The following is a 20346-nucleotide window of genomic DNA, read 5'->3' as shown; positions in this document are numbered from 1 at the left end:
AGCAAAAACTGAAGTATGAAATAATTATTTACAATGAAATGATGGGGATCCACGTAGTCTCTGATTATGGTGTATCAAGAAGTAATCAATTTTTCATGATAACTGTTTTTTGAATCAGAACAGTTTGGACTGTGTAAACAAATGTTTTCCTTTAAACATATGCTGCTCATGTGCTTTGAACAGAATACATTTTTAATTTTCCAGCTAAGGAATAAACGTGACAGTAAGAGACATTTTGAAACCTCTGGCCTTTTCTGCCAGATGTACTGGTTCTTACTAATTAGTTCAGTGTTCTTTAGTGTATAATCAAATTTGCAAATCCACTCTGCACCCCTAAGTGGATGAATAGATATCACCACATCAGTGAAAAGAACAATTTGTATTTTGGCTTTCAAAGAAGTGTTTTGTAAATCACTGAAGTGTAATACAGCCAAGATATTGGTTAAAAGGTGTGAAAAAATCAACTGTCGGTTTCATTTCTCAACACTGACCAAGTCTACTGGTGAACTGAAGTTCCATAGTGTTTTATAGGAAGATTTGGAGTTGAGAAAGTTAAGGTTTCTGCCATGACAGTGCTCTGTTTGATGACTGCCATGTTTTGTCCATGCTTTCACCAACATTTTGTGAGCTTAATATATTAATTTCCAAGCTTAAGCAGTACTTTTTTCTGTCTGCTTTTCTCTGTGGCCTTTCATATCTCTGCTTATGTCATAGTTAGGCCAGTACTTACGAACAAGAAGCAAACAATGAGTGTCTTCAGAAGTGAGCTAAATGCAAAAAAATCTGGGCCAAGTGCTGCTTGGCTTCATCCCCAACTCTTCCATTCTAGCTCCAGATTCCTTTTCACAATGGAAAGAAAAAATGAAATTGTCTGTCTGAACGATATATACCCCAAGAACTTTCTACTAGGAAGAGATATGTTGTAATCAAGAGCCAACCAAAGGCTATGTGAAAATTTATGTCTATCACAATAAAGGAAGGCTCAGATCTGTGCTAAATATGACAAACACCTGACACAGGAAATACTAAAACCTGTAAGATAAGTTTTCAAACAATGATAACTTAGGAGCTCAAAATTGGATCACTATGAAGAGCCAAGTCACACACAAGGCCCATATTTTAAATGGTTTCCTGTATGCCTGCTCACAGTGTCAGCAGCTTAATTAAGTTTGGCTTTAAATTCTTTCAGTGGAAAAAAATAAGTGATGCAATTGAACTGTCATGCCAGCAATTTACAATTATCTTGTATGCAATCAAAGGCAAGCTCCTAATTAAATTCAGATGTTTTAAATTGTTTCAAAGACCAAGGAAGAGAATAAAGGTACCCCAGTGTTTTTGAAACTATTCTTCAAATTTGTATAACTATCTTCTCATATGACATCAAAATTCCTTCAGTGAGTTCCAATCACATGCAAAAGCTGCCTTAGAATTGCTATATAAAGCATTTCTGCTGCCTTTCAGTAAAGACAGTGGATTCCTATAGAAAGAATAAAATTTACTCCTCATGGTGCCTTAGGTTAAATAGTGCCTCCAATGAAGTCAACAGGAAAATGTCTGATTAGTTCAGAGCAGCTAAGTATTTGTCCATATCTATCTACTGATATCAACAAAACTCTCCAGGGAATAATGGAAAATTACATTTCTACATTATTTATTTTTATGTTAGAGAACTCTCTTGCACAGATTAAACCTAAGGCTACTTCTGACTTTTGATCAGAAGCACAGATTAGGTTGTGGTCAGATGTGTAGGATGAACTTGCTTTGATCTTTTGTCTTCAAAATACTGAGAAACAGAGTGATATTTATCATTTTTTCAGTATAGTGTATCACTAAATGGATACATTTGGCCTCATCCTAGATGTAGCTGCTATGGTTTATCTGAAAGGTAATCATTGTCATGACATTGCTCTTTTTACTTTTCTAATTTCTACCCATTAAGAACAAAATATAAGAAGAAAGAGTATATGGCAAACTAAAATCTGCAGATGCTGGTTAATAATATTAGACTTTTGAATATAAATTTACCCTCATCTCATCAGTGGTGCTTATCACAAGTGCCAAGTTCTCCAGTGCTTAAAAAAAAAAAAAAAAAAAAAAAAAAAATCCAATTGTTTTTTTCACTTAATTATGCTTTAAAATCCTAATTGATTATCAAAGGCAAGATTCTGAAAGAGGGTATACAGGAACATCTGAAAAACATACTTGAAGATGGAGGGCTGAAAGAGTTTATAATTTGGTTTCAAAATATAGTCATCATCAAAATTCAGTGAGTCTCCATTTGTACAGAAGGCAACATGACAAAATGTACTTTGCGCAAGTAATGGTGAGCACATATCTATTCCCCAGAGTCTGTCAGAGTATTCTGTGGGTGCTCTTTGTTTTGGTAAAGCTGCAAATTAAGGGATGCATTCAGTTCTCTCTAAGTTCACTTGCATTGTAGAGATATCTTTTACCAAGTGCTTCTTCCTCCAAGCTCTATGTTCCCAGAGGCAATCTGATCATATATTGATTTATGCTTCTGTTCCCTTTTATCTTAAATGCAAGCTATTTTTTGCAACTTCTTTTCTGAGCCTGAATATATGTAAACTTCTGTGTTTAAAATAACTGTGTAAAGTTCTTTTGGGTGGTCATTAATGAACCTGGCTGATTAGCTGCCCAATCTAAATGTTAAATTTTCAGGTTTTACTGCTAGCAGAACATATGTTTAATCTTTGTACTTTCATTGTGTTTCTTTAGATAGTTCTACAGATGAAGGTTCTCCTAGATTTGAGCTTTCAGTTTAAAGTGATGGAGACTTGACTAAATCTTTTCATTTTGATTTTCATTTTTCATTTTTATGTTTTTAATTTTGATCTTTTCCTATGTCAATTAACAATATTTTCTTTGCTGCATTCAATGAAACTGATGAGCATGCCTATACTCTAACACAACTGAAAATATGAAGACTCTTGGTGTCTAATCATAATGAGTAAGAAAGAGCACTGAAGTCAGAACTGATTTATAAACAAGTGCAACATGTACTTCACCTACTATAAGTCAATGATATTCTAGATGGTAGGCCATGGAGGTTAAAAATCTACAGTACTTTTCAGTATTTTCTTTCCATTCCAACAAAACACTCAGTGAGGAGGTAGAAGGTTATTTTGCATTAATAAGCCTTTTCTCATTTTAGAGAAAAAGAGAACATTGTGAGAGCTGTATAAGGATAATCCTCATTAAAACATTATTAGCAAGTCACACTATTAGAACAGTTAAAGCCACTGACCTTGATTATAAATGAGTAAATTGGTTAATGAGAATTGTACTTAATTGGGGGCATTATTGCCAAACAGGGAAATTATATGAAAGTGAAATACATCACAATGGTTATTCTACACAATTAAAGATCTAGGAGGAAAGAGATTAAGAAGGAGAGCATGAGAAAGTAACAGTCATCAAATAGAAGTTCGTTTTTAAAAGCGTATTGCAGGAGTCTATTAAGTAAAGCTAAATAAAAGTCAGTGGTGCATATTTATTTTGTTGAAACTAATCTGAAGCTACTTATTGTAAGACTATAGAAAATCTTATACTTAAGCACCCTGCTGAAGTGTTATTCTGTAATCATAGAGCACCTGGCTGGGATAAAACCAGCACCTCTGCACTTACCTAAAAATGCCATCCTCACATCTGTCCTTCCTTAAGCTTCTCCTTGCACATGTCTGTGAGTTATATCTGCTGTGTTGATTTTTTTGAGCATTCTTTGATTTTAGGGTTAGATTTTGCTCAGAGTTTTCAGGCTTTGTGGTGCTTCCTTTCCTATTTAGCTATGCTGGAAATTACATGCCTTCCTGCCAAGAACATCTTGTGAGAGATAACAGTGCAGACACATAAATGCTTGCATCTAAATCCGGTCACTGAGATTGGATAAAACCTAGGAAGACATCGCTAAATTTGGTTTGTGTTTGACATGGTATTTCATGGTGTTATTTCCAAAACACTTCACCTTGAGCAGATTTTATCCAAGTTAAAGTCCAGTGTGTGTGAAGCATATATTTATGTTTCTAAAACATGCTTCGAGGAGAATCAGCAAAGCTTTTGATCATGCTGTACCCCTCAACATGGTTCTATCTAGTCTATAGTGCCTCTTGTTCCTGATCTTGACAACCCAAAGACTGGATCACCTGTACATTCCAGGTACTGGAATTGAATCTAGTAAAGGATGTCAAAGAAAACAGGAAGAGCATCTATAAATACTCATCTGGCAAAAAGAAGACAAGGGATAATGTGGCTTTGATGTTGAATGTGTTAGGAGACTCTGAGACAAAGAACATGGAAAAGAAGAAGAGATGGTTCAGGGGGGGAATGTTATCCACATGCATAAATAAGCGGTGAAGGTATGGGAAAGTAAAGAAGTGGTGACAGGCTCCTTCCAGTGGCTGCCAGTGACAGGACAAGAGGCAAAGAGCATAAACCAAACAGGAGTTTCTGTCCGAACATCAGGAAACACATTTTTACACTGACGTTGGCCAAGCACTGTCACAGGTTGCCCAGAGATCTTGTGGAGTCATCCTTCTTGGAGATCTTCCAAAGCCATCTGGACACAGCCCTGGGCTGTGTCCAACCAACTCTGGATGTCCCTGACTGAGCAAGAGGGTTGGATTCCAGAGGTTCTTTTTAGCTTCAGCCATTTTCTGATTCTGTGATTTATTTTGGGCGGATGAACTTTAGTCTGAGTTACTTGTATTTGGTAATGTCACAATCACACATGCCCTTGCAGCAGAAAAAGGTCTCATGGAAATGAAGTTGTATTACCAACTCTGTCTTGAAATTGCAGACAGGGAGGTAGATACCCACAGTACTACATAGATAACAGCAGAAGAGAGGACCAAGTTCTCTGCTGAGAAATATCACCAAAACTCCTTCAAATAGGAGGCCTTTGGCAGGTAAATGATGTGGATAAGATTACTTGCTTGGCTTGGATTGTGTCTAGAGCCACTCTCTGAGACTGTACATATACAGTCCAGCAAATGTTACAAGATAGCATATGCTATCAGTATCAGTGCTTAAATCTGTGGTCATGCTGTATATTTATATGCTTGAACCACAGGGAAGTCAGTCCAGCCTCAGGTCTTTAAGAGTGGCATGAGAACCCTAGCTCTGTGGGACTCCTTGCAGCTCCTAGGTACAAAGGGACTACATGCTCAATGTCCTTGATTTTAGTGGGATCCAGGCTATGCCCTGGATCAGATGGTCATCCAGATGCCTCCAGCTTGTATGCTGACAAGGTTAACCCTGGGGATGAAAGGACAGGAGGATACAACACTGGAAAAACACAAGTCAACTTCTAATAGTTAAAACAATAAAGGTGCACAATTCAAGGCTTTTCACAACTACTTTTGCAAATTTGTTGTTAATAGCCTGTGGAATGTTTCAGTGTATTATAGTGCATGACTAGAGTTATGCTGAAAGAGTTAGTTATGACACAAAGTTGGTCAGTTGAGAACACTATTAACTGCAATTCTCCATTTTCTATGGGGTGAACTGCTTGAGGCATAGACTCATTTAGAGAACTGTGTGCAGTGGACTACTTAGTTTTTATATAAAATTGTAATGAAAACAGAGATGGAGTGATCACATCCCACTCATTCTTCTTGAAATTCCTTATGAAGTACTTTCTCGTTCATCTTTTCCCTCTATAAAAAATAAAATGTTCAGTGAACAATCAGGGAGGGGACTGAAGGTTGTGTGGTTCCCATTTGACACTTTAGAGAAGGCTAGTTTTTATACTACAATCACAAACTACACTTAACTTATAAAGGTCTAAGACTTTCTTCAGCTTGAGAGCTGAAGGTATGGCAGGAGTGGGTGAAGTAAGAAAGGACAGGAGGTCTGTATGGAACAGTATTTTCCATTCACTTTCAGAAAGCTAATCCATAACCTGCTGCCAATTTTCTGTCATTTGTTTGGTGGTGATGGCATGCTGTAGAGTGCCAAGCTGAGCATCCCATAGATCTTATGCATAAAAAAAATTGTGTAGGAAGCTGAAGATATATCTCTTGTAACAAAACAACACATAAGGGCTGTACATCACTGAAATCTCCTTTTTTCTCTCAATTTTTCATTACCACCCTGCAGCAGTTTGAGTTTGTCATCCTAAAGCTACAAAACAATTTTATTCTTATGCTAGATAATTAATACTGAATAATAATTAATGCTAGATAATTCATACTGAATACGCAATGTGTTGGAACAATTAAGTATTAGATCATAGCTCTGCTAAAAAAGAGTAATATGGATTATCCACAGAGAGTTAACTGTTATGAATACTGCATAGCTGGGATACCTCTTCTTTCCTCTGATTTCATCTGCGAGAGATTGTTGTGGTGATATGTGTTTGATCATATATCTTACTTTAAATAAAATAATCAATATCTGTTCTTCCTTTTGTCCCACATTTTCATGAATTTAATATTCTTTATCTTGCTAGATGTAAGATTGAAAATCCTAGAGCTGTCACTGTCCTCCTAAACTCTCTATTTCAGGGTCAACACAAGGATTGGTCATGGTTTGCTCTGCTAAACTGAAAGTATAGGAGGGCTACAAGGTTTTCATGTAATCTTTCATAACCTTTTCCCTTTTAGCTTAAGCTATGCTCAGTTTCATTGCAGTCCTGAGCCTTTTGTTCCTCACTTGCTTCAACTACGTCTTGAGTATTCTGAGGGGAGAGAAGGAATGTGTTGAAATGCCCTTTAGGTCTCTACCCTGCTAGAGGAAGGTTAATATATTGGCATTAAGCAAAGAACTGACAGTTTTGGCCAGTTATTTCTATGGCTTCTTTCACTGCAGTGTCTAAATGCCTCACAAAAATCTGTGTGTTTATTCTTATTGTACCACCCCATAAATGAAAACACAGAGAAAAAGAGATCTGTGCAGCTCAGGCTGACAAAGTTGACAGTAAAACAGAAGACTATTCAAGTCTAAGTAACAACCCTGTGCTTCAACTTGAAACCTTTCTCCCAGCTTTGCAATGTTTGCCTGGTGTGGTCCTGCTTTTTCCCAAACTGAATGGCTGTGGTCAGACCATTCTATGCTGTGCATCTTGTAAAACTGTGAGACCTTGTCAGGAAATTTTTGACACGTGCAAGCAAGTAACAGTCATCTGTGCACACAAGAGAACCGTCAAGTATTCCCTGAGATGTGAAGGAGGGTCTTGACTCCAAGCCTGTTAGAAGTAGGCAATGTATCAAACAGATAAGGAATATTCTGTGTGAAACTCACTCTGAATCAAGCTACATCAGGCACAAGACAGACAAAATCACAATTCTTTTTCCTGAGATAAATTACAGAGAATCTAGCTAGAGGTTAGCTACAGGCTCACGTAATTGATACTAATATGCTAACTGTAGCAAAGCCTGGATTCTAGCCAGCATAAAGCTGTGTTACATCATTGGTAGATGATCTCCTGGCATTAATGGGTACAGAATGATCTCTTTGCCTTCAGTATCCATTTATATTTTATCTCTGTCACTGTAAGATGCTGCTGTCTCATCCAAGGATGCTAGAATGTGCTTAAGTCATGACAGATGTTATGGGTGGGAGTTACCTAATGATTTGGAACAGAAAAACACCCTTCCATCCTTACACCTCATCCAGATATTTGTTATATTCTCTTCAAAGTTATTCTGTCAAAAAGTACTATCACAGAACAAAAAAGAACAATCACAGTCTCTGATGAGAGGCATCTCTGTACTACTTTGGCCACCATGGCAATCAGGCCAAGTATACTTGTGCTCCTTGTTGGTGTTAAGAGTACTTGTGGCCTCATTCGTGAATAACATTTTCTAAAATCTCCATTTGCCCCAAAGTCTCCATCATATCCTGATGAATGAAGACCTGTCTGCATTTAATTACTTCTCCAAAGATAAGCAAAATCCTTGAACACTGACCCTTCGGCAGGTAAATGTTAACAGTATAGACCCTTTGGTTGGCATATATCCTTGGTGACCAGGCTCCCACAGTCCATTCAACTAGTGATCCATTCTCAGGGGTGAACTCCAAATAAAATTTTGGATATGGGTTAATGGCTATCTAAAACTCAAATATATTTAAACTGTCATCTTTTAACTTTGATTAATTGCATACTTTTCTTCTACCAGATCTCTGGCTGCTGATTTTACTCTTTTCAACTGAACTAGAAGTGCTGAAGACATGTACAGCATATCCAGACTCCACAAGCTGTCATATGTTATTTTGTGCACGCACCAAAAATAGTTCCAGGCACTTCCACAAGCAGGTTAGGTTTGGTAGCACTGCACATGACATAGTCAGTTCTGGACAATATAACTTCTGTTGCTGTAGACACAGGTGAAGAATAAATGGCAAGATCTGTAAGGAGCAGAGGGGAGATTTGGGGCACATATGTGTCCTTTGGTGAGAAAAGTCAATCCGTTTTCTGTATACCCTTAATTTCCTGGGATCACAGCATACTAGTCTAAATTATTAGTGGTGCTTTTCCACAAGAATTGCTTTAGCAAGGATTTAGTTAGAATAGACATCAGAACTTAAAGATGGTTTAAAAAGTCCCTTTGAATGTTTCTCCATTTAATAACCAAAATTGAAATGTTCCCTGGAAGCATGACTGCAGCAATAAAATAGTGACGAAATTCTGGAAGAGCTGAATTCTTGCCTGATTTCCCACCAGCTTGACTAAGAGTAAGAGGAGCCTATGCAGAAAGACTATTGGAGTCTGTCATGTTCATATTTCTTCTCATGGGACTGTCCTGCCTAAGCAACTGGGGAAATCCTTCCCTCTGTCAAGGGAACTGCTGGAATTTTTACAGTAGATGAAACTTTAACTTCAGAGGTCTGGTCTTAATCTTGTTAGCACCTTTGGCTATAAAGAGACCATTTTATTCTTATTGCAATTCTAGACTATCCATGAGACAGGACAACTTTGACCTTCTGAGCCAAGGTCAAATCTGACTGCATCTCTTACACTAAAATGGCAAATCTTTTCCATTAAAAAGAATAAGTGTTGTGAATACTGTTCTGCTGAAAAAGGCTAATTATAAGATGGTGGCAGGCAGTATTTCTCAATAAAATATCATTGGCAGGAATGAAGCTATATTCTTTTGAAAAGTCACCATGTTACAGAAAGCAATAAACAAGAGAAAAATCAATAAAATTGTCTCTGATCTGAAGCATTGTATGGCAACTGTTGAGTCAGGGCCTGAGCCACTGATTGATCACCTGAGGCAAGCACTGAGTCAGCCATGGAGCACAGGTGAAAGCAATTCAGCTGTGTGACCAGAAGGGGTGGAACCTGGCTGCACCTCTCCTAGACCCCATTTAAGGACTGACTCCAGGGGGGAAGGGTCTGTTTCTGAAGATTCCTCCTTTGTGAAGTATTTTCTGCAAACCTTTAGGTGTAGGTGAGTATTCTTTCCCTGTTTGTTTCTTTTTTCCCGTTTTCACCACGGTAACCTTTCTAGCTGTAAACCAACTGTAAGACGCATGTAGGAGGAATGCCTAACCTCAAAGTATTCTGCTTAGTAAGAAAAAACTAGTGGATAAGATGAAGGGTTTTTTTTTTTTTTTTTTTTTTTTGAGGTACCAACAGTTGTCCTATTAATATGCAAGGTTTATGTGTGTAAATTAGATATAAGGTGCTCATTTTCTAGATTAATTCATGTAATTTAGTGGCCTTGTATTTCACTTGGCTTATAGTGTGTATATATATATAGCATATAGTAGATGCTATATGTCTTGGAGGTAAACTAAAAGTTGATTCTGGTGCCTTGTCAGAGTTGTTAGATTAGATCAAACTCCCAGGGTAAAACTATAATGTAGCTGTTTGTATGAGATGCACATCTTTTCCTAAAGCTTCTCTAAAACAAGTGGCTGGAGCACATGTAGCAAGGTGATTGCTTGGTGGCATCACCTTGTGCTAAAAACACACATTTCTGTAGGGGCAGTTTTTTAGACATGAGAAACTTCTCTGAATCTACTCCCACAGTAAGTGGCAATAGTGCTTAGCATGAGATGTGGCCATTTCTAATTACAAGGGCTCTGTAATATTTCCTACTAGCAGCAATCTGCTCACAGCAACAGAGCAGCTATTTGATGCTGAGGCTGCTATGACAGGTACTTGAACATATAAATAGAATTATGCTTCATAAGTGTGACAGCATCACATGGCTGAGTGCATGGAAGTGCTGAAGTGAGAAAAATTCTAACCCCACAGTGATCAGTGTGCTGGTATTACATTCAGTGATGACCTCTGGAAGTGATAGGCCTGGTAAAACCCATGAATGAAGCACTAGTGGCAAGCTTTTGTTTAAACTATGACTGTGATAAAAATGATGAAATTAATATTTGTGATGTAGATGTGAAAGTTTACAGTGCTGTACATGCATATACCCATGACACTTTGCCTTCAGCTTTCTGGGTCCAGTGACACTCCCAGTAGTTCCTGTGGGAGGTAGGGGAAATGAACATATTGTACATAAATAGTTTCAAATAGTGAGAAGAAGCTGTTTCTGCAGATGCAGAATGTCTTTGGATGCATTAAAGGTTCAACTAGGCAACCTGAACCATTTAGCCGAAGGTCAGATTTGAAGACCTTCCTACTAGTTAATCTCTGCTCTTACCTGGGTTATTTGAAATTTCATTGACCACTGGAATTGATGTGGGCTTTTCACTGCCTCCTACGTTATGGTTCTGTTTCTATTTTGCATAGGAACATAGGATTGGAAGGGATCTTGTGAGTACTGTATGTTGTCCTTCTAATAACAAGAAATCCATTTGAGCTTCTCACTATGTGATAAGGAGTGAAGGACCCGGGAAAGAGCTGATCAATTACAAATGGTTTTCTTGTAGGTTGTTGTCTTTCCCCGCCAGAATGCTGTATTTTTACTGTAATGTTTGTGAAGAAGAATACTGGTAGATTTTCTTTAACAGATACAGGAAAAACAAAAGTCTGTGAAATAAAAAAAATACAAAAGAAAACCATGAACACAAAAAAAAAAAACCCACCAAAATTGAGTTTGTTGTCTGACATTTGAAGAAAATCTATGACATAACTAAAAGTTTTACTGTATATTTTTAGTCACAACTTGTGAGAACTGATACTCATAGCAGAGCTGTGGCACAATGGTGAGTCTACCTGTGATTGACTGGAGATGTAGATCACCGTGTGTGAGGCTGTGAATAAATTTGTCTGCCCTGCAGAGTAATTTAGGACCTGTTGTACTCTTGTGCTGATTTCTTTCTGACAGCATGTTTGTTAGTGCTGCCCTGATGAAATTTGACTCTCCACTCCTTCCATAGAGTACCACCATTCTTCAGGCCCTGCACTTCCATCAGCTCTCCCTCGTGCTTCAAAATATCCGGAGCTCCTGCCCCACCGTCTGTACCCTCACTTCTTGATTTCTCTTGCCTCCCCCTGAATCAAGATAACTTTAGTTTTAGTTACTAACCTTAGTTAGTAACATAACTCAGTTTATGCCTCTTCAAATGGAGGATGCTTTACCTATTATGGTAACAGCTGTGTCACGAGTGTTGTGTCATTTCTCATAGATGGATCTGGTCAAGAGGAATATTTTGCCAGAAGCTAAGAATAATTTGGTGTAATTTATTGGTAAGTACTATGAATTTGAGACTTGCTCTATGGCAGTGGGAAAAAATGTGAATGGAAATTTGTCACCAGGTTGTAGTTTTCTTCTGTTCAAGAAATTACTCAAATGTCAGACCTACATTTTTTTTTTTTTTTTTGCTTTCTGTTTTCCTTTTCCTTGTCTTCCTCAATGACCACAGTAGAGTATGACTCTATGCTATGACGAAGACTGCAATTAGTAATTTTATATGCAAGAAGAAACATCTCAAAAGAACAATGGGGTAACTTATTTTCCATCATATTCAAGGGCGTGTATATGACAATGACATACTTCAAGATGAACCAGACATTTCCTGGTAAAAATGACCGATTCCACCCTCCTGCAATTCAGTATCATATTCTGTAGGTGTTCCGAACAGGTTATGCCAATGAAACTCTGGAGGTAAGAGTAATTTTTTGTCTCTCTTGCACAGTCTATCTCATTTCAGAGATACAACAACAAGAATACTTTCTCTTGAAATCCTAATAAATGCACCATTTTTAGATATAGTTTGATTTCATGCTGTCTTGAAAGAGTGATTGACTTTGATTTCTGAAACCCTGCACACAGCATAAATAGTGCAAAGCTACCTTTCCCATTTGTACAGTATTATTATTGGAAACTTGCAGAGTTTTATTTCTTTTTAATCTTCTGCTTCATGCCTCCACTGATACCGAAATCATTATCAAGTGTCATTTTGGTGTGTTACCTCATGCAGTGAATTACTGAAGTCAAGAGCAACAAACAGAATGAAGACCAGTCTGCTTGCAGACCTGTATAGCTTCACTGTTGTCTTATCTATGTTCAATTTCAGTTCAACGTAGAATAGACATCTACTTAGTTGGTTAGCAGGCTACAGATTTAAATTCTCAGCCTGTTCCAGTGTCAACTATAGTCAGTGAAAGTCTGCACGAACTTCAAGAGGCTTTAGATCAGATCCTACTTCTTGAATATGGAATAGAAATGGATTTATTATCTTTTACTTTTATGGATAAATGATATGAGATGAATATAAGATGGTAAAATGGGTAACTATCTAGATGACAACTGCATCACTGGATTGGAACATTCTGGCTGGAGCAGGCATATGTAGTTGTCAGGAGAGACAGAGGGATAATTGTCTCTTTTATCCTTATTTTGTGATTTGTAATTCCTTTTGTAATTTGATTTCTTTTAATTTGATTTTGAAACGTTAGGCATCTAACATAAATTGGTTTGAATTTATATCCACTAAGAATCTGTCCAGTTTATGCTAAGAAGTAAAATAGTTTATTCCCTGATTCACAGTGCAAAGTGTGGCTGTGGGTTGTACCAATTCCCCATGACTGAAAGCTTCTTACTTTACCACTTACAAACACCTGGAACATCACATCAGTGGCTTACTTGAATTTTCACCCTTGTTGATCATCTTGGCACCTGTGAGAGCTGAGTGTGACTCTTGCCTTTTCAGAAAACACTCATGGCATTAAGTGAAAAGAAAATAATGACTGTAAAGGATTTATCTGCAGTATTATTTCCTATTACACATTTTGCTATTGCTTTGAATTTTCTTCTTCCAGGTCTGAACTAACAGAGTCCATAATCATAACCTGAAAAGCAGGACTGGACATGCAGATTAACACAACTGTCCTGACCAAAAATCACATAATTGCTCATGCTTGCTGAATGAGAGATCATACAAATGCTCTATAATCTCATAGTACCCCTTCACAAATTGTTCAGCAAGTTGATTACCTGATGTAATTATTGGGAGGATAATTTCCTCTGCTGTTTTGTTATGTATCTGTCTCTCACAAGCTTCAGTTGAAGACCCACATTTCTTGTGGCAGGAAACGCAGCTCACAGTTACTTCCTCTTCAAAATCTCGATGCCAATCATGATTTTTAATGATCATTATCACACCAAAAATATTTTTTTCAAGCTGAGAAATCACAGCTTGCTCGATTGCTCTTTGTACAGATGTTTTCCATTTCAGTTTATCCTCTGTGCCTTTCTTGGGATATTTTCTATTTCTAATGTACCTCAGATACAGAATTAAAACTGCATAGCTTTTGAGATGTGGGCAAACTGTGGATTCACATAGTGGTATAATTATCTTGTCTATTCTGCTGTTCATTTTCCTACTAATTCCTAACATTTTATTCATGTTTTTTGTTCTTTTTGATTGCTACTGAACAATAAGCTGATGAGCTCATTGAATGATTTTATGTCTAGTATTAATGCTGAGCTCAGAGCCAATCATTAAAGATGTGGCATTAGGACTACTTTAGTGTTTATCATTTCACATTTATCTGTACTGACAGCTATCTGCCATTGTGACATACCTAGGCATTCAGTTTTGTAAACTGTGCAGTTCTTCACAGTCAGCTCATTTACAAACACGCTAACAAGAACCATTTCCCACACACGTCTGTGGATGTCCACTGGCTACTGACCTCCATTGCATGAACTGGCTGCTCGTTGCCAAGAGTTTTGAAAGGCTGATGGAATTTATATGTCCCTGAGAAACAACAAAAAAAAAATCTGTTGGTTTTTGCCAAGATCTTTCTTTGCTTAAAGCTGGTGCTACTCATGACTGAAGACTACCAATACTTACTGTCTTCTGCTCATTTTGTGAGTTTTAGTTCTTCTTCTTCAACTGTATATTGATGAAATATTTTGTATGTACTTGTTTTCCTTGTGAACATTGCATGGCTCTCCATGACTATATTCCTTATTTTAACCCAACTATATGTGCTATTTGTAGAGTATAGAGATGCATTATCTGTTACTACAGAGGAGGAAGTCCTCAACATAGATCTGGAACAGCTTGAAGAATTTAAATATTTTGGCATATGTTGCTAAGACCTAAGTCATGTTAGAGTGCATCTATGTGATAGCCTAGACAGGCAGTGTGATACAAGTGCTCTTCTAAAGATTATGGGAACTCTTACTGCTTTGTTCTGGGATATTTGTAGGATGACTTCCGTAGTAATCAAATGTTCCTTCAGCAATTCAGAATCACTTAATGTTCCTTTAAAAGTATATGAAATGTTAGAAAAGTTCTGGAAGAAGCTCAGCCTGTTCCTGTTTCACTAAGATTCTTTCAGTTTAAGTGGATTACCATAAAGCAGTATTGACAATTGCTCAGGCAATTGCACAGGGTACAACTCTCCATCAGCTAAGCAGAGATAATTAGGTTGAAAACCTGGCTGCGTTAGTTTAATCCAATACAGTACCAAATATGTACAATCAGTGATACAGCATATCATCTCAGCACTATGTCAAATAGATACCTGTTTTTGGCAAAAAAAAAAAAAAAGCAAGTTGTGCTGGAGATATGACTAATGGGAGTGGTTTTTTTTTTTTTTTTTTTTGGAGTGTGTGTTTGCACTGCAAGGAGTGATGGCAGTTGGTTTCATCTGGAGTAATTACAGCTCAGTGACCGCTAGTTGGGTAATTAATCAGAGGAAATTCTCGGAGGGTAAGGAAGCAGATCTCATTTTTGTGCTGAAAACTTATCTAATATTATTTCCTTACATATGGAAGGAAAAACATCCTCTCCCAACAGGAAGGTAATGAAAACAGAGTAACAGAAAGATGTATTTATTCAGGACCCAAAGAAAGTTGTATTTCCTAGGTGATATATGTATACATATATATATTTTCTGAATGTTATACTGTCAGTTTTGGTCAACACAATGCTGTGAACTTCTTGAACAGATTAAAGAGAGCAGGAAGGTGGTTTTGAGAAAGTGCTCTGTCATATGTGTTACTAATGCACCATGTCTCAGAAGGAGCAAAGTATTATGTAATTCAAAAACTATGCATACAGTGAATGCAATTTATGATACATACTTCATGAAATATTGTGAAAATGTTGTTTCTTGAAATTACGTTAGAATGGTTCTGACCTCCAGGAAGGCCTTTCTAATCAGAATGAATGTGTTAATTCAAGAATGTGCCTAGACTATGAATTCAGGACATTCTCTGGAAGGGCAAGGAGGTATTTTACATTTGATACTTGAGAGTACAGTTCCAGAAAGCAATTGAGTAGGGACAGGATGTTGTGTACTGGAGCTCTATGTGATAAAGTGTTCCCTGTTCTCAAAGCATTCCTGCTATTGGAGTAAGGAGCCAAGGAAAGGGGAATCTTGACAGAAGAAGAGAAAGTCAGAGTCAAGAGATGTTGCCAAGGCTCTTCTATTAGATTAGAAGACTATCTTCTGTTTTGTTCTTCTGTTATAAGGATAACCTGAAGCCTTGAAGTCTGTCAAACCTTTGCAGAACTACTTGTCAATAAAGCCTTGTTGGGACTATAGAATTCTACTTGTAAAAAATCTGGTCTTTAAATGAATACGGTCCACTATCTTATAAAACATATATTCCTTTTTTTGTGTATTCCCAAGTCTGCCTTTAAATTCATAAATGTGGCACAGCATGCAAACTGCTTCATCTCCTTATAACCTAGATGAGAACAGTTTGCAAGGAAAAAAGAAAGCCATCTTTCAGTGAGATCCATCAGTAGCTACGTAAAAATAGAACACTTGACACAAAGAGACATTAGTGTGTTTTACTGTGGAAATTTTAGTACTGTGTATGTGTAGTGGAACTGTGAAATGCCAGCTTTTCTGACAGAACTTGGAAGTTTCCAAGAAGGAATCAGCATGCACTCACTGCAAATTCTACTGCAGGCTTGGTGGGGGACTCAAGACCTTCTGAATTAAACTTGTTTTTGAAGAAATTTTATTTCATAACATTTTACATCTCTGTATTGTCACTTTCAGAACAGTTAAATCTACCTTGAGGAATTACTGTTTGAATTAGTCTATGTATTCAAGCTTCCAGTAAAGAACACTATCTCAGATCTTTATTATAACTAAATAATATCTGTATAGAATACAGTATCTAATGTCTATATCAGCACAGAGTGAGCAGATCAGGTCTCAGCCTAAACACCATAGCATATTGCATTGGCTGAGCTACCTCTTTACAGCGATTGTAATTTTAGCAGTGATGGCAACAGTAATTCCTTTAGTAAATCACAGTATGCTCCCTAAACGGAAAGAGCTTTGCAATTTCCTGAGTGAATGGAAAAATAATTTTGTAGGATCAGTAAATATAGAGATGATTATTATAGGATTTATTGTAGTTTATGTGAAGAACTTCAGTTGCTCACGGTAGCCTGTCAGAAGTACGATACCATGCAAGTGGAGGCCGTAAGTGTAGCATAGTTTAAAAGGTTAACTTTTTGTTGCTGAGTAAAATAAGAGCTCATAAAGAGGTGAAGTGATTTCAGAAGCAGCAAAGATCCCAATGCTGCAATGCCATGTCACTTCAAGACAACAATGTGAATGTTTTCCAAGAGTCACTCAGAACTAAGTTGTTGCTAGTAAGTGGAAACAACTTCCTTCTCCACCTCCCAGATTAAAAAGGCTGTTGATATTCCAACACTGAGAGGCAGTAAAATACTTCAGTTGGTGTTTCCAGCTCTACAGATAAATAGGCATTCCCTACTTGCTTACTTTCAAGACAGCATGAAACTGTATTGGGAGTGTTGGAAGCAGCCAGCTTTCCTGCAACCCTTTACCCTTTAGGGTACACTTTGGGATTGAATCCCAAGGGGCTCTCTGTACCAGTGTCCTGAACAGTTCGAAGTCTGCCCTCCAGGCAGTTTTGCTGTCCCCCCTGACACCCCCCTTCCTGACTTCACCAAGAATCAAGAACTCTTCCATTTTGTGGTCACTCTGTTCAAGACCGCTCCCAACCTCCACATCTCCCACTAGTCCATATCCACATATTATTTTGATATGAGAAATCCAATTAATCTTCTTGTCTATGCATTGCATAATATAAAAAGGGCAGAAACTTTTGACTCATGATAGAGTGTTGAATGTGTGCAAAGAACATTTAAATTTCGATTCTTTTTCTACTTTTTCTGAATGCTTTTTTGAATTACAATGTAGTTTTCATTTTCTCAACCTTAAAAGCATGAAAATGTTGAGGAACATCTTGGCAAGGTGGTTATCTGTGAACCCTGCAAATGAATGAGTCTGAAAATGTTAATCTTGTATTTGAAGCTTTCCAGTATTTTATGCTGCAGTTACTTATTTGCTTAAGATAGGGATAATGAAAAGACATCTTCAACAAATGAATACTTTATTCTCTTACTCTCCTTTTACGATAACTTCTACAATATATTAAAATTAAATAATGAAAGCTTGCAATGCTTATGTTGATGAAATTCAGCAACTTTTTCCTTAAAATAGTGTTCAGAAAGTACAAAGAATTTCTGAAGGACCAGAGCTTAACAAAAATCTGGATGCCTACTGCGTACAGAACAATATGTGAGTAACTCCATCCTTTGTATGCATACCTGTATTTTGGAATAGACTAAGATTTTGTGTTCTGGTCATAATTCTCTCATTGATTTTTATTTATCTATTTTTTTATTTATTTTTTTTTTTTTCAATTAAAGCATCAAATATAGCACTTCAGGAAAAAAAAAAAAAAAAAACATTTTCCTTCTGTGAACAAACTTGGACACCTTACAGAGAAGTACTGAATGTTGATTCTCTTGAGGCGATGCTTCAATTGAAAGGTGCTATCAGCTGTATATGTAAAGATTTCAATGAATTGATTTAAAAAGAAGAGGATCGAAATTGGAAGTACAATTTCAAATTACAATTTTATTTTTACAACAATGAAATTGTTGACATTAGGATTGATAGAAGTATGCAGTTGAAGAAAACTACATGACATGCAATAAAAACACTTTTTTTTGTAAAATTTCTTTTCTTTGCCCTTTATTTTTCAGACAATTGTCTTTAAGACTAGAGTTAACTTTGTCTCTGAACTAGCATTTAAATCTAAGAACTTGCAATTCAGGAAGTCAGTGTAATATCATTGACAGAGCCCAAATAGCAGGTAAGAAGGGCTCCAATGCTAAATGCTACACAGGATGACTTTGTGCTGCCTTTGTTTATACGCTTTCGCTTTCAATTTTATAATCAGGAATGAAACCTTTTGTCTTTTTAGAAAAACACTTGTATTGTTTTCGCATTTAAGTGAAACATCCTTTTCCGATGTTAAAAACGAATCATGGTAGAGCTGACAAATTCAAGCACTTTGTGTAGACAATTGCGTGTTTTAAAATTACAGATTTATGATTTTCTTTAAAGGCGCTCCCTCTGATTCCCACATACTTGCTCTCAGTTTTCTGCCCCCTCCATCTTCCAGACATCACTGTGGGTAGTGATTTGCTCCACAAAAAGGATTGATGAAATGAAGGTGGCTGAAATAAATCTCCAAAATAATTCCCTGGAGAAAGGACAGTCTTTGGAGCCAGACCTGCCTGCAGCTCAGGCTGAGGGCTGTTTTTAGAGAGAAGTTTCAGTAGACGTAAAGTGGTGTCTCTGGATCTCTAGTGATGGAGTAAGCAACCAGGATTGGCCTGGCCTTGCAGACTGCTTCTCCACTGGGCTTTGACAAGCAGAAGAGTATTGCTCAGAAGCTGTATCTATCTGATGGCCTTAAAGGGAAATCTAAAAGGATCATGGATGTGGTTCCAGGGAAAGCCTGATTATTCTCATTAGTCAACTGACAAAATACTTCATATGACTAATGTGAAATATTACAATTTATAGAACATGATTTTTGAGTAAACCATCACAGTGAACATGTCACTCAGTGTGAATACTGTAGGATGTAACTGTCTATTTAAATTTTATAAAAAAGGAGCTTGCACCAGCAGTGGTTTGGACATGCTTGATAGTGTCTGAAATTAAGAATACACTTACATTATCAGGTATAGACATGTTTCAATTTAAACTCATAAATACATTACCAACACATTGTTCCAGGTAGCAGCACACAGTGAGATGTCAGCGAAGCTCCAATAAGCGGTCAGAGGGGTGGTTAGCTAGGGAGCAACCTACTGATCTTGTTTGCTACAAACATGCTCAACTGTACACGTGAAAAATGGGTAGGGATGGTCTAACTTGTTTCACTTGAAGAAGCAGCATCCTTTGTAGCATTGTATAAAGTTTGAGCATACACTTGTTGAAGGAATCCTTGATAAAGAACCTCCTTAGTTACAGCGTACTCACACCCTGGGCAGAAAATACTAGGAGTGAGTCATCTATCTAATCAAGAAAGCAAGGGCAGGGAAAGAACCATGAAGCTTAAGAGCAGGAAATTCAAACTAAAATGAAGGCACACATTGTTCTGGTATGAGTGATTGAAACAAGCTATCAGGAGAAGTGATGGATTCTCCATCTTTCAGTGTCTTCCAGAGTGGGCATGTTCTGAAGATTTTGTTTTGCCAGTTGTGAGTTACTCAAAGGACAGTTTGAAGGGCAGTAACTGATAAGCTGAAGATCCTGCTGCACTTCTTAAGGGTGAGACACAAAATAGAGATATGCAATAGCTTTTTTTTTTTTTTTTTTTTTTTTTTTTTTTTTTTTTTTTTTGGTGCAAAATAAGAGGAAAGAGGAACAATATAAACAACAGCATAAATTGAAGCCTGAGAGGAACAAAGATCCTATACAGCTATACATGAAACAAATATGCTATGGAATGTAAATAAATACCTCATAGACCAATAGACCATAATTAGAAGGTGCTAGAAGGATGTGTGCGTTTCTCTATGCTTTACACACAAGATCCTCTACTAGCTTAAGTGTGTAATTATTCTGATGCAACATGCATAAAACAGAATAAATCCACAGAGCTG

General features: G+C 37.1%; 1 long non-coding RNA gene across 1 annotated transcript in view; it reads left to right on the top strand.

Moving 5' to 3' along the window:
* Positions 1 to 4814: 4814 nt before the first annotated feature.
* LOC128085190 (uncharacterized) overlaps positions 4815 to 20346 on the top strand; it is a 31999-nt gene continuing 16467 nt past the window's right edge. The window contains exons 1-6 of the long non-coding RNA XR_008208827.1: positions 4815 to 4922; positions 8136 to 8272; positions 11557 to 11617; positions 11794 to 12035; positions 18091 to 18213; positions 19907 to 20011. This is a non-coding gene — a long non-coding RNA (uncharacterized LOC128085190). The remainder of the gene's footprint in view (positions 4923 to 8135; positions 8273 to 11556; positions 11618 to 11793; positions 12036 to 18090; positions 18214 to 19906; positions 20012 to 20346) is intronic.

The sequence above is a fragment of the Tympanuchus pallidicinctus genome, unplaced genomic scaffold, assembly GCF_026119805.1.
Source record: "Tympanuchus pallidicinctus isolate F22 unplaced genomic scaffold, pur_lepc_1.0 scaffold3, whole genome shotgun sequence".
Taxonomy (NCBI): domain Eukaryota; kingdom Metazoa; phylum Chordata; class Aves; order Galliformes; family Phasianidae; genus Tympanuchus; species Tympanuchus pallidicinctus.
Note: the sequence above shows the minus strand (reverse complement) of the source record. Positions and strands in the feature narration are given on the sequence as shown.